Source organism: Stegodyphus dumicola, chromosome 2 (assembly GCF_044657685.1).
Source record: "Stegodyphus dumicola isolate Sdum_Otavi_A_Nest chromosome 2, ASM4465768v1".
Classification (NCBI taxonomy): Eukaryota; Metazoa; Arthropoda; class Arachnida; order Araneae; family Eresidae; genus Stegodyphus; species Stegodyphus dumicola.
The window spans coordinates 167,455,784-167,471,475 of record NC_140769.1 but is presented as its reverse complement, the minus strand read 5'-3'; the positions used below and the strand labels follow the sequence as shown (position 1 = coordinate 167,471,475).

The following is a 15,692-nucleotide window of genomic DNA, read 5'->3' as shown; positions in this document are numbered from 1 at the left end:
AGATTCTAGTTCAGATAATTTTAAGAAATTTTCTGGATGCTATTAAGGAATTTTTTTGATTGAAGACAGGGAAACTTCTAAATAAGGTAAGTGGATGTTTCCTTTGTGTAGTGCTAAGAAGAATTTCCTTTTTTATGTTATTTGATTTTAAATGTAATTTATTGAGATTATTTTCTTTGGTACTATTCGGGTTCGAAGGCCGTAACCTTATTTGGTACTATTCGGTTTCGAGGGCCGTAAAAAATTGCCAAACTATTGTTGATGCCGATGCTGCCAGGCAATCCTAATAATTGCGGCAAGAAAGGAAGTATAATAGTAAATAACTATCTAAGATTGATGTTTTAATTTAGATGAAAGGTTAATTTCATATAATACTTTTCATTATAATAATTTATATGAAAAAAACTAAACATGATTGAATGGAAGCATAAGAGTAAATAACTATTTCAGATTATTATGATTTATATAAAAATTGCTAAACATAACTGAATGGATGCCTGCATCGCTATTTCGCTACCGACTTATCGCTAAAGCATAATTTCATCCCGTTGGTTGTTCAAACGTAATTTTCTATAATGGATGATGCCTTTTCTTTGAAAATACTCTCGGTAAAGTGCAGAATCGCTCACTTATTTGTTTGCCGCTTTCTAAAAGGGTAAAAACAATTGGATTTTTGTCAATTTTCTTTTAATTTTTAAGTGAAAATAGGTCGATGTGTACATAGATAAAGTCAAGGGGGTGCGCAGTGCAATTTTTGTGCAATTCTAGGATTTTTATTAAGTGACAATAGGTCGATGTGCACATGGATACCGAGTATGTGCAATTCTTAAAAACGCATTAAGGTGTGTATATTTAATTATGGCAAAGCACAAGAGGGCTATCTGCCTAAGAGGAGGGATGCCTTCGTGGAGGACTTTCTAAGGGAAACTGGCTGGTATACACGTTATACATGGGGAAAAACCACGAAAACACCCATGCAGCCAGCCCGTTCCCGGGATTCGAACCTCGGACCGAACTACCAGTGTTCAGCGACTTTGCCGCTGGTGGACCCAAAAAAAAAAAAAAAAGCGTTAAGCAGTGAGTGATTCTGCACTTTACCCAAAATTCTATTGGCGACTTTTCGTCATGGGCAATTCCCAAATTGTTAAATCCATAGGATATCAAAAAAGGATTTAAAATCAGAAAAGGGCTTAAAAATTAAACTAGTATTTCAATGACGTCTTAAGAAATATAGAACTATATACACTTACGCAATCTGAAATCAGCGCGTACGCTAGATTTGGCGCGCTGTTAAATGGTCGCGTTTGCTAGATTTGCCGCTTTTGCGCATACATTTTCGCTGCAATTTTTTACGGCCCTCAAAACAGAACAGTACCTTTTATTTTATTATTTTATTGAGATATTTTTTGTTGGCTACTCCTTTGATTTTTTTAAATGAAAATAGATCGATGTGTACGTGGACAATGTCAAAGGAGTTCGGAATGCCAAGTTTTTGCAATTCTCCGATTTGTTTTTTAAGTGAAATCTGCACGTGGATAGAGTTTGTGCAATTCTTTGACTTGTTATTTTGGCTTTGTGTAGAGGCGATTTTGGGCGCAAAAATTGCCAATTTTCGCCAACGGGCATCCATAAATACATTTTTATCAAATTTTTGCACCGAAAACATCACCTCCCCTTAACTATGTATGTAGGTTGCCAGAAGGTAAAAATGGAATCCATACCGCAAGCCTCCATCAGTCACCTTCACTGGTTAAGATTGCTTAATATTCGTGGTTCGACTCGGGTTCTAATCTATGGTGGAAATCCAACTATGCAGATAGTTGGATTTCTTCCTGTATAACGCGCCAATTTACCAGTTTACCTCAGAAAGTCCTCCAAGACATCCCTCTGTCGTATGCTTTGCCATATTCAAATCGCATTGCAAAGACAAGCGATTCGGTATGATTCATGACTTGAATCATTTGAATTCAGACATTACATGAAAACTTGTTTGCCTTTTAAGATTAGTCGCTAACTAACCGGAATCTATTGCATATTCATTATTCATCGGACTAAAAATGACGAACTTAATCTCCTCCATGCTCATTACCTGACAATATAACGTTCGTTTATTTAATCGGTTATGGCAATGCATTCAAGCGGAATCTGATTTAGATGTTCGTCTTCAGGGATAACTTTCTGAGGATCAGTACATTCAGTTCTGTGTTTCTTATTTGCTCGTAGTTCTAAACGTTTATTCAAAGAAACGTAATAGCAGTTACCTTGTAAGTCAGATTTTGGAAAAGTCATGAATTCCATAAGAATAATATTTAAAAAGAAGTTTGATGACGAATAAAATAATAAATAAAATATTTTTTTTCGTTATAAACTAGAAGCAAAATAGTAACTTTATTTGGCAATGCGAGGAACATTTCCATTCCTTTTAAATACCTTTCACTACAATACATTCTTCTCATATACATCAGTTTATGAAACAAAACTATTAATACTAGATAATTCATTCAAATTGAGAATTTAGTTACATTTATTTAACAAAATATATTAACAAATTCCTAGTAGTACATGGATGGAAATCAACGCAAAGCTTTAAAATTTCGAAATCTACAAGCTCTTCTTTTTATTATTATTATTATTATTATTATTTTATATTAGTTGCTGAATTGAAATCAATTTTCGCTTTTAGACCACTGACCGAGTAGTATGAAAAAAGTAACGTCCGTTAAGAACATTTTTTTTAAGACATTACGCTAATCTTGCAACAGCACTACTGAAGAAAGTTTTCCTACTTTTGGCTTTGAAGAGCATCATTTTTGAGGAATTTCCAGACGAATATACAAAAAAGGAAATTTGAATAATTGCTACTCAATCAAGAACAATGATAAGGGAGAGAGAGACATGAGCTTTTAATAACAACAAACTTCGTACACTTTTTTAAATTTCTTCAGAACAAAGCTGATATGAAACATGACCATTGAAATAATACTTAAATAATAGCAATTACGTAACAAAATACACATTTCTAATTATTCTATTATTTAACAGTTACAAAAATTAGAAAAAAAATCTAGCAATTATTTGATGCCAAAAAGAATGCTTAAAAGTTTTAAGATAGAACGACAACTGAAAAAAAACTGTAAATTCTTCTACATATACTTTGATTTTGTTTCTGCCATTTTATCTTCAATGGCACTATTCTAGGCAAACGGATGAATATGTACAACATAGATCTTTGTCCCCCCCCCCCGAAAAAAGCGCCTAAAATTTATTTGCAATAAGGAGAAAAAATTCTTTTCAAACATTAATAAAAAGAGTTATCCAACACGTAAATTATACAATACTTAAATGGTAGCGATACATATGCAATTAGAATATTACTAATATTTTGGAAGAATGTTAAAAACTGAATACAATTTATATTGTATTCGTCTCAAGAAACATTTTTTAAAAATATGATTTTTATAAATATTTCAATAATTTGTTTCATTTCATTAAGTTTCATTCACAAACTCGCAATTCGTCATGTAATACATATTTGTCCTATCTTTTCATTCATTGCTTCTTTACATAGAGTAAATTTTTAGGTGCTTTCATTCCGCGCGTTCCACACTGCAGCCGTAACCATAACAACGCAATCAAGTACAGACACATAAAGAATCAGCCCGCCCACGATTATCTTAAAATAGCGAAAACAGTAAACGTCTAAGTACAAGCTATAAAACTTACCTTTCTTTCCGTATATAAAAAACAAAATCAAGATAAACGTGACCTTTCGCCTTAAACCTCGTGAATCTACTGCTTCAACTCCGCAGAAATATCCTAAATTATGATGAAGCAGACGATACGCTCGCTATCTGATGTCAAACTGAAATGATGACGGACAGATCAGGCGCGTTGCAGGACAACTTACAAAGGCATAAATGTATTAGTTTTTTACACACAATAACTTCACTGTCCGAAGTCGGATTCCCGTTTGAAGCTTTATGGACGTTTTCGCGCCACAGCCGAACGTGGGGTTCGGTCAGAAACCACGTGACACAGGTTCGGATCGTTCCATTCTGCTGTTTTGGCAGGAAAGTGGGTGATGGAAGTACATTCTGCAGCTGTTTGTACTGCGGCACTGGAATTTTGTATTTTTCTACTAATTTTGTTTTGTTTCTACTAATCTAATTTTGTTTTATTATTATCACTTTTATTGTCCTATATTTATTACAATCGAGACAATTTATTCTCAGGTGCGAGACTAGTGGCTTATTTCATATGTTATTCAATTTGTAAACACATCTGCTAACAAATTTGTATTTATTTAGGCTTTTCGAATTCATTATGCTATTGCTCATACGTGAATAAAGTTTATCCTACACGCCTTTGGATACTTTTTTGGAGAACAAAAAAAGAAATTAATAATCTAATGAATTACTTGACTTTTTAATTTTTAACGCTGCAAGTTAAAACGTACAGTTTATATCTCCAGTTAAACGTTTTGGAGAAGAAAGTGTATTGCCACAAATATAGGTCGAACACTATGTATTTTTATAATTCTGAAAATTTCTAATTTTTTAAATTATAAAACGCTATTTTATTATTCTGTTATATTTCGGCTCCAGCTACAGGAGGGATGGCAGTGTACCCCAAAATAATAAATAATAATGATAAACTTGAGTTTTATAACAAATTTAAAATTCTGGTAAAGTAAATGCTGTGGTTCCCGAAAGTGTGTGTGTGTATTGAGAATACGGCAAAGCACACTACGGCTATTTGCCTAAGGGGAGGGATGCCTTCGTGGGGGACTTTCTAAGGGAAACTGGCTCGTATACACGTTACACATGAGGAAAACCACGGAAACGCCCATGCAGCCAGCCCGTTCGCGGGATTCGAACCTCGGACCGAACTACCAGCGTTGAGCGATTTTACCGCTCGGCCGCTGGTGGGCCCAGTTCCCGAAAGTATTGTGGCACCTTCGAGCCTCCATTAGAAATAACACCATATGCAGGTTAAATTAGAACTTATTTTAACCGCATTGTTAAATAATACTATATTCAGTTTCTCATAAAGCTATGTATGAAATTGATACAAATAATAATTTAGCAATTAAAAAGTCATTCAGGTATGGAAAAAGAATCCACATATTTTCTTGCGGCTCTGAAAAGAAACTTCCAAAACCACAGCAAATATTCTAAAAAGTCTTTTCCTTGGTAAGCCATTTTTTTCATTTTTATTACATATTGCAAAAATTCTGGCATTGCGCGAATTACCTCTGGCACAGCTTTTGTCCAAAAGTTGCTAGCCCTGGCTGTTAATCTAGAAATGGCATTTTGTACTGAATCACAACAGATGTGTCGTTTAACCTTTTTAGTCAAATCTGTTGCCAATTGGGAAAATGTAAGATATATATCTTTCAAACTAAATCTGTCAGTTCCGGATTAACACAAACTAAGCTACTTGAAAGCAATAGATGCAGTTCTTAATAATATTCGTTTCTTAATTTTGAATCGGATTGATTTAAATATTAAATATGCATTTAATTCATGATCTATCAAATTACAAGTGTTCAATATTTTTCATAGCATGACGTCATTCATATTTTGTGAAACTTTTGTGAATTTGTAATTAACAATCTCGACGATTTGAAAGCGAACAGTGGCAATTCTGCACGGAATAAAATATTTTTATTTTCACCGCTTGAGGACTGTCTATCGGAAAGTCTAAAGATGTGATGTTTTTAAATATTTTGATATTTTAGTGTTGAATCGAATTTTATGTGGTGTAAGTGCGAAGAACGTGTTATTTAATAACGAAAGTTAACGCGCAAAACGTTAATAATAAAGAGACAAAAAAAAAGATGTTTTGAAAACCATTTTACTAAGATGATTGAACTACATGATAAGCTAAGAAAAGACTGAAAACAATTTTTTTAAATGTATGCCAAAACTTAACACGGCATCGGGAGTTCTAAACATATGCTCCTGTGCCGCTTTTAAAAATTTTATGATTTTGCTGTTGCACTGTATATGGCGTAACTCCAAAGAGAAAACGATGCCTAATAATAAAGCTAAAAGAGAGAAAAATGGTTTAACAAGAATGATTGCAATAGCAGACTGGTAGACTCCAAGCTCAGCAAGAACGTAAAATACCTTAACAAACCCTTTTGGGCGACCGTAAAAATTTTAAACCTTTCAACCCCCTCCCCCAGTTCTTGTTTTATCTCATCTCTTCATTAGATTTTTTTATGAAACGCTTTGTTTTTTAGTTTGTACCTTCATTTGACTCCAAATGCTCTTAGTTGAGTTAATTCCAGTAGAATGGGCAAGTGAGCAGTTGTAAAACACCCACAAGTGAACATTTAAAGAGATATACTTACACTCTTTACTCAGACACAATGCAAAAGGTTTTCTGATATCCTATTTCTGGGCTAATATTTTCAACATGTCTTTTCAAATATTTGTATATTTTGCATGATTCATTTCAATATCATTTAAAACTAAACGGAGGATTCCTGCTGTAGACATGCAACAATTTTATGCCAGGACATATTCGCTACCGTGTTTTATTTTAGAACCAAATTCTTCAGATTCTGCTCGTTTTTTAATTCGCTACAGCATCTTTATAAGTCCATCTTTATAAAATTCAATGTTAATCTCAGTATGATATCTATATGATCCAGTCTCAGAACGATAAAGCTCTGCTTATCATTCATTTTGCAAACAGAAAACTTGAGTGGTTTATCGTTTTACCTCTGAAACTTTTAGGGCAGAAGGGTTGTTAATCTCGAAACATGATTTTGCGTTGAGTCACTTTAAAAGCGTTGTTTCACTTTTCATTCGAGTCTGTGGCCATTAGGCAAAATATAAGATCTTTCAAAATTAATCTGCTCATTATTGATTAACAAACTAAGTGATTTAAATATCACTACACGACAATGTTATTTTTTTTTATTTTTTAGCATGACTGATTTAAATAAAAATTTATTTAATTTATGATATATCTAATTAAAAACATTAAATATTTCTTACAATTATATATATTTTTTCATTTTTCAACTACACAGGAGATATATAACGTTCCCGCGTTAATCGAAATGTATATTCATCTAGTATTCTATAAATGCTTCTCTATTCCACTTGGGGAATCTCTATTGATAATCTATACTGATAATCTATACTAAAATTTAAACGAGTGTTTTTTGGTTTACCATTAAAATCTGAACTTATTCAAATATTACCCTCCCTCCCCACCAGTCTTTTTTAGTTCCTCATATCGATGGGCGGTTTCTTAGCGCTTTTTATTATTAACTTTTGTCCTTTTAACTTTATTTATTAAATATCACTTTCTTCGCACTTACGCCACACAAAATTCAAGGGGAAAATCGTAAAATATTTAAAAACAGCACATCTTTAGAATATCTGTTAGAGTGTTAAGTGTTTCCATGCACTTTTTTTATATTTTCTGTATTATTTTTTCAAAAATGATACACGACAATAACATTTGGTGGCAACATTCTTTTATTTCTTTTTCCATACATTTTTTAGCACCAGAGGTGCTATTAGTGTCGAGATTTATTTTTTGCCCCTATCACTTTTGTGTTCGAATCTATTTTGAAACTGTTGCCACCAAATGTTATCGAGATGTATTATTTAAAAAAAAATTTAATCGTGGAGAATGTGTATGTAACTTATGTATGTTCCTCGTAGGGTAAAAAAATAACGCCACCGAATTTTCAAAAAACATATTCTTTCACCCGGGCAAGTGCATCTCGAAGTCTGAATTTCTAATTACCAATTTGTTTTTCATTTATTTCATACAAATTTAATGAATTTTGTATTATCAAACTCCGCGATTTGAAAGCGAAGTGGCAACTGTTCGAAAAAAAATCAGAGAATTCACCATTAAAAATATAAAACTGATTCAGGATCAACGGTTACACTTTTTATTGATAACTTTAAATAAAATCATTTATGATTTTAAGTGCTTTGACATGTCAATTAACGTTAACAATGAAGTTTATTAAAACTTCCTACCAGTGATTTGAAAGCTACTTCCATATCTGAAATGGGAAATATTTCATAATGTCACACCAATTATTTGTTTTTAAATTTCCATTTGATCTATGGTAAAAAGGACTGTCTCGCAAATTTTAGGATTGAAGAAAATAGGTAAATATCCTTTTTCTCAGAAGAGGACATCGTTCTTGCTGGAAGAATTTTCATAATTCAGATAAACATTTTTCTCTTGCATTGAATGTTAGATCACATTAAAATACATGCAGATCTAACTTAGCTCAGAATTTAATCGGAATTCCTAAGGAAAAGTCAGCAATAAATCGATTACAGTCGCTTGTAAATCACAAAAGCTCCGAGACATGGACACAAACTATCGCGAAGTAACTACACTAATATCTCAAAGGATAAGTATTGTTTGCTATTGTCTGATGCCAGCCAATATTACTTAGTGATTTGAAAGATTAAATTAAAACAAACAAATAAAAAAAAAGAAAACTATAAAAAATCTGAAAGGTTTTTCGTATTTTAAATTACGCTCAAAGGAGAGTTTTTTTAAATATTTTGTGTGTTACCTTTATTTATTAAATATCATGTTCTTTGCACTTAAACCATAAATTTCAGTTCAATAGCAATGTCGCAAAATAATTTTAAAATGAGCACATCTTTAAAATTTCCGATACACAGTTCCGCGCACTGGAGATAAAAAGGTTTTTTCCCCCCGTACAGTGTTGCCATTGCTTGCTTTTCAATCACTGAGTTCGTTACTAAAAAATTCGTTAAAATTTTACAAAATATGAAATCGATAATAAAACAAATTCCAAACTTCCAATTTGGTCTTCCACATGCCCATATTCGTAGGCGAATTACGCCATTCAAAATTCGATGGCTCTATGTACCGTTGTTTTATCACAATGAGAGAAATATACATACATTTAATGCAGATTTTTCATTATTTAATTTCTTCAAATATAATGCAGGACTTTAACATTTGGTGGCAACAGTTTGAAAACTGATTCGCCGTTTATAGTGATTCAACGCAAAACGAAAACAATAGTCCTTCAGGGACAAGGCCCCTTTGGACTAAAAATCTGAAGGGTTTCAGATTTTAAATTACGTCCAAAGGGGGCGTTTTTTTAACATTTTGTCTGTTACCTTTATTTATTAAATATCATGTTCTTCGGTCTTAAACCATAAAATTCAATTCAAGAGCCAATACCGCAGAATAGTGTTAAATGGAGCATATCTTTAGAATTTCCGAAACAGAATCTCGCGCGTTGGAGATAAAAATGTTTTTTTCTGTACATCGTTGCCATTTCTCGCTTTGAAATACTTGAATTTGTTAATCAAAAATTTGTTAATTTTTACAAAATATGAAATCGATAATAAAACAAATTCGAAATTTGGGCTTCCACATGTCCATATTCGCAGTAGGATTACGTCATTCAAAATTGGATGGCTCTAGGTACCGTTGTTTTATCACAATACGAGAAGCATACATACATTTATGCAGATTCTTCATTATTTAATTTCTACCAATTTAATACAGGGCGATAACATTTTTTGGGAACACTTTCAAAAGTGTAACAGACATTCAGAGTGATTCTACGCAAAATCGTAAAAGTCCCTCAGGAACTAAGCTCCTTTAGACTAACAATACATGGACCTTTATAAATAAACTGGTGGCTCCAACATGCCCTTTGTGCCGCCATTGGGCTGTCACTGATATATCACACACAGTACCTTTGAATAAAGAACAAGAATTTCAACCAAGATTTCCAAAAAACTTTTAAACGGGTTTACTCAATTAGCATTTTAACATAAACATTTAATTTGAATTAAGGAAAACAGTTTAAAATTTCTCCAGTGGTTGAAAAATAGCAATGGGTTTGCATTTATGGATAACATTAGGTAGAGTAACTAGAAGAAAGTTTACATTATGATTCAGCATCACTTAAGAGAGATACTTAACAAGATTTCCTTGAATGTGTTCCAAAATATTAAATTTTTATGAAATTTCATGAATAACAACAAACAACCAAAGGCTACGCGTGTTAAAATTTGGGACCATGAAATAAATATTTAAAATTGTAGTGATCGGCTAAGACTTTTATTAGATTTTTAACAGCCATGAAAAATTTCGAAACTAAGCCGCTTAAATACTTTTTAAACCACTTTCGTAAAGTGATAATTGAATTTATATGTTTCAGTTTCACTCCCTCCCTCATTTTTCACCTGAGGAGTTCACCAGCTTATTTTTGCCACAGTCTAAATTTTTAATGACGCAAATAGGTTCTAACGTGACATCTTTTTACAAGTGATATGTGTTTGTATCAGAATTAAATTGAAATTCCAATCACCGCAAGTTCTTTTCTGATAAATGGCCAAAGAAGGTTTATCCACTTCCAAGTTCAGATTGACACGCAGCTAGTAAAGTATAGATTTAAAGACCAAGCGCTTTCGGGGTCTTAGAAGCTGAATGTCATTTCTTATGTTCTTCATCCACACACATGTTTGTTTCTAAAAAAAAACCTCAGAAACATTTTATCTTAGGGCCTCATCAATCTTAAATCCGTCTTTGCTGGCGGCCAATGTTTGGCACATACCACACACAAAATAAATAAATCAATAAAAAATCTTAAAACTTTCAGATTTTATATTGCTCCCGAAAGAGTGTTCTTTTAACGTTTTGTGTGTTACCTTCATTACCTTGTTCTTCACACTTAAACCATAAAATTCAATTCAACAGCAATATCTCAAAATAGTTTAAAAAGAGCATATCCTTAGAATTTTAGATACACAGTATCGCGCGCTGGAAGTAATTATTATTTTTTTCCCGTACAGTGCTGCTATTGTTCCCTTTGAAATCGTTTAGTTTGTTCATCAAAAATTCGTTAAAGTTTTACAAAATATGAAATAGAAAATAAAACAAATTCCAAATTCCAACTTTGGCCTTCCAGGTGCCCATATTCAAGTGGATGACTACGTTATTCATAATTTGATGTCTCTATGTACCTTTGTTTTATTTCGCAATGCAAAAAACATTCATACATTCATTTGTGGCAACAGTTAGAACGATAAGCTTATAAGCTCAGAACAACAATTATTATATTTTTGACTTTTGAGTTTTTATCATCATGATAAGTTTCTTTCTGTAATTAGATATATGTAACTGTAAATAAATAACTATTTAAATACTAATTGAGTCATAATTTGAATATTTATCTCTACGTCATTATTTATTTCTTCATTATTTAATTTCTTTAACTATAATGCATGGGTGTAGGATTTGGTGGCAACAATTTGAAAAGTGAAACGCCGTTTATTGTTAATCAAAGCAGAATGCCAAAACGAGATTAATATCCCTTCTGGGCAGTTGTCCCTTTGGACTAATAATCTTTTATAATAGAACAGGTTTTTTGCAGTATGGTAAAATTGACAAATTACACTGATCATCAGAGAATAGAATCGAACTATTTATTCTCGTTAATAATTAGACTTGAAGATGATCTTGATGTAAACTCTTTTTTTAGTTGATCCATTTTAAATATATATTAATTTCATTATTTCAGTCAACAACAAAGTAATAGTTAATTTATTTTGTTATCAATTTCAAATTTTGTAAACATTTAGCGAATTTTTGATTAACAAACTCAATGATTTTGAATTTATTATCTTTTTCAAATTTTGTAAAATTTTAACGAATTTTTGGATTAACAGACTCAACGATTTCAAAGCGAGCAATGGTAACACTACGGAGAAAACATTTCTCTCTCTAGCGTGCGAGACTTGTATTCGAAATTCTAAACACATGCTGTTTTCAAATATTTTGTGATATTGCTGTTGAATTGAATTTTGTGGTTTAAGTGCGACGAGCATGATATTTAATAAGTAAAGGTAACACACATAATATTAAGATACAGCCCTTTGGGTGGAATATAAAATCCGAAAGATTTCGGGTTTAATCGTTTGCGCTGTCAAAATGACAGAGAAAAAGAAAGGAAAAACTCTAACAATGCTTAAAATCAAATTATCTTAGTCGTTTGCTCAAAAATTCTAAAAATTCTGAATGTTTGTAGAAAGAATAAGGAGCTCAAACATATGGAAGCAATTAAATGCTCGGATGAATGCCAAATATGAAACTTTCTTAATGGAATTTTTCCCACAGGAAATTTCTTTTTTTCCCCAAAAATAATAACAGTTTGAGGTATTTTTATTTCCTCTAAAAGAGCAAAAATTGTTCTGTTATGTGTGTACACTCCGTCTTACCTTTCTTGAATTTATATCATAGAATTTGGCTTAAATCTTTGCAGAGCCTAGATGTAAAACCATATCATGCACCAAAGTGACTGTTTAACCAATACATTTAATCAAAATTTTCAACTACTTGGTTATAGAAATAGAAATTTGATTCTAGCAGATGGAAATGGGTGGATATTATTTACAGATGTGTTCACATCTTTTACACAGAAGACCATCTTACCAACACCACCTAGATAAAGTTGGTTCAAGCCAACTCCATTTAGGTTCGTTCAAAAGGTAACAAAACAAATAAATAAAGCAAGCAATAATAAGAGTAACAAATATTTAAATTATTTTTACAAGTATTATTTTAGTATATTGTTTAATTTATTTATTGGCTTAATGTCAGACTCCTCCAATTAGTCTTCTGTAATTTTTTCATCACTCCACGGATCTGGATCTGTTGATATTGAAGATGTTGTTTGCCGGATGTTAGAATTCGCCAAGCTTAGATAGCAGCAAGCAAGGCATAACCACTATACAACAGGGAACCACTGCACGATGTCAACACCCACCCAGGGATCTTCAGGTATTAAAATCCTCGCTTTTAGAAGAATGGGATTAGTTGCCATAAATTATCAACAACCTCATTTATAGTATGAGGACACATTGTGAGGGATGCAAAGCTGTGCAAAGTGGCCACATCCCTTATTAGTTAGACCAGGTCTTCTTAAACTTTTTTCAGCCGCAACCCCTTTTTATCACTAAGATTTTTTCGCGACCCCAGAACCCCATAATATTTACGAAAATTTTGTGGGACCCATAAACATTGCGCTAATCCGACACATGCGTGAGTGAAACTGTCAATTTTTCACTTGTACTGTAATATACTATTGTATTTTTAGGTCATTAACTTTAATTTCTAATTTTAAGACATAGAACAATAAAAAAGAATGCGTTGAAATGTTTCCTTTTTTTCTTTATGTGTATTGTCTTTATCTGTTTTCAGATACATTGTGTAAAAATATTTGGTAATTGTAAAAATTATAATAATAAGTTAAAGAAATATCAAAACTGCTAAAAGTTTTGGCGACCCACAGTTTAAGAAACGCTGACTTAGACCATTCCAAACATATGAGGTGCCATTTTTTAGGCTTCACTTTCCGCATCACAGAATATTTACCTCTTATTTTATTATGTTACTACTGGCTGTGTCATAGTACTGGGCATCTGTAAAAATTTTCTTTGCAACAAACTAATTCATTTTCTGGGTATTACATATTTTATGGCTGCATTCTATATTTTGGGCACCAGTGTGTATTATCAGCTTTTGAATTTATTCTACTTTTGGGCTGCAAGAAAGAGCATTGTGGAGATACTTGATGCTATGATGTAGGGTGGGGGACCTTTTATCAGCCGCTAAGAAATTACCCAAACTAGAGGCAAAAATTAATATGCCTTCATAAAATTAATTTTAAAACTCTTTTGCACAGAAAACGTAGATAAATGTATTGAATTTAAAGAGAACCAGATGACTGAATCGCTATTTTCAAATTTAAATGTAACACTTTGATTAAAAAAAATAGCGAAAACAGTTCTTCTTGATAAATAAGTCAGTGAAAAGGTACGAATAAAACCAAAGACTTGGTAATTTTTTCCGTTTTAAATGAGTGCCATCGCTAGTTTTAATACAATAAACGCCATATTAATTACAGCTCTTTTGAAGGAATGCTTAAAGATCGATAACTGACTTTTTTCCTAGAGGGTGGTAAAAGAAATGCTACCAATTACCGTAATACATATAATTAAAGGAATAAGCGACATGAAGTGCCTCGATAAAATGGTGATAGGGAAATAAGTAACTCTGCGTGTGGTTACTATTCGCACTTGAAACTCCTACTGAGCAACGCAGGGGAAACAAACGAATGGAAAGATAATTACATTTCGGAATTTTTTTTTTTTTTTTTTTTTTTTTTTTTTGTTTTGTTTTGTTTTCTTTTCTTTTCGTTTCTGTCTAAATCTCATAGTTACTGCACTACTGTGGGTTTCAAAAACAGCACTGCTAAGCTTAATCAAAATATATATATATGACCTATTTAATTTTAAAAAGTTTAAAAAGTATAATAATTTAATTTCAGGAAAACGCAAATTCCCTTTTCTGAAAACAATCAAATAATGAAATTATCATTTATTCACCTAAATATGCAACCCATTTGTTTTTGAATGAAATAAAGCAATAAAATATGCTTTTAATTGAAGTAAGGTTTAAAAACCAAACGTGTTTCTCTTCCTTTTCCTGAATTAAATTAAAAACAAAAAGAAATAAATAAAATTATAATAAATAAAAGAAATAAAAATAATTTGAATAATTAAAATTTATCAATTATAATAATAATAAATTATAATAATTAATAAATTATAATAATTAAAAGAAATAAAATTATAAATTGATGAAATACGCTTTTAATTGAAGTAAGGCTTAAAACGTATTACTTAAAGTAACAGGTTAAATTTATTATTATTAAGGTTTAAACTTGTTATTGAATTAAAAGAAAAATAAATAAATAAAATTATAATAAAAAAAAAAGAAGTAAAAAAAATTTTTTGAAAAAACCCGAAATATTTTTAAAAAATTCGGAAAGATTTCTGATTTAAAATTACGTCCAAAGGGGGATTTTTTAACGTTTTGTGTGTTACTTTTATTTATTATTAATTCTTCGCACTTAAACCATAAAATTCAGTTCAATAGCAATATTGCAAAATAATTTTAAAATGAGCATATCTTTAAAATTTCGGTTGCAGTCTTGCGCGCTGGAGATAAAAATGTTTTTTTTTGTACAACGTTGTTTTGAAATGTACAACGTTGTTTGAATCCTTAAGTTCGTTAACGAAAAATTCGTTAAAGTTTTACAAAATATGAAACCGATAGCAAACCAAATGCCAAATTTCAAATTAGAGCTACCAGATGCCCATATTCGCAGTAGGATTACATCATTCGAAATTGGATGGCTCTAGGTATCGTCGTTTTATCACAGTGCGAAAAACATACATACATTGATGCAGATTCTTCATAATTGAATTTCATAAATATAATACAGAGCGTTAATATTTGGTGGCAACAATTTGAAGAGTTAAACAACGCGTAAAGTGAATCAACGCAAAATGCCGAAACGAAATTAATCCTTCAAACTGTCCCTTTGGACTAATAATAATTAAAATTAATAAATAATAATAAAATAAATTACAGTAATTAAATTATAATAATTAAAAGAAATAAAATTATAAAGCTATGAAATACGCTTTTAATTGAAGTAAGGTTTAAAACTAAACACACAATTTTTTCTTCCTTTTCCTGTATAAAATTAAAAAGAAAAAGAAATTATTTTTCATGGAAGTAAAATAAAATGCATAACCTATTTCTGATTCATCTTAGCCCACTAGCGGCCGAGCGGTAAA

General features: G+C 31.5%; 1 protein-coding gene across 3 annotated transcripts in view; it reads right to left on the bottom strand.

Annotated features, from left to right (window-relative positions):
• LOC118186032 (uncharacterized) overlaps nt 1–4,006 on the bottom strand; it is a 191,495-nt gene extending 187,489 nt beyond the window's left edge. For all 3 annotated transcript variants that reach the window (XM_035356014.2, XM_035356015.2, XM_035356016.2), the window contains exon 1: nt 3,724–4,006. The gene's annotated coding sequence lies outside the window, so the exon portion shown is untranslated. The remainder of the gene's footprint in view (nt 1–3,723) is intronic.
• Between the last annotated feature and the right edge of the window lie 11,686 nt (nt 4,007–15,692).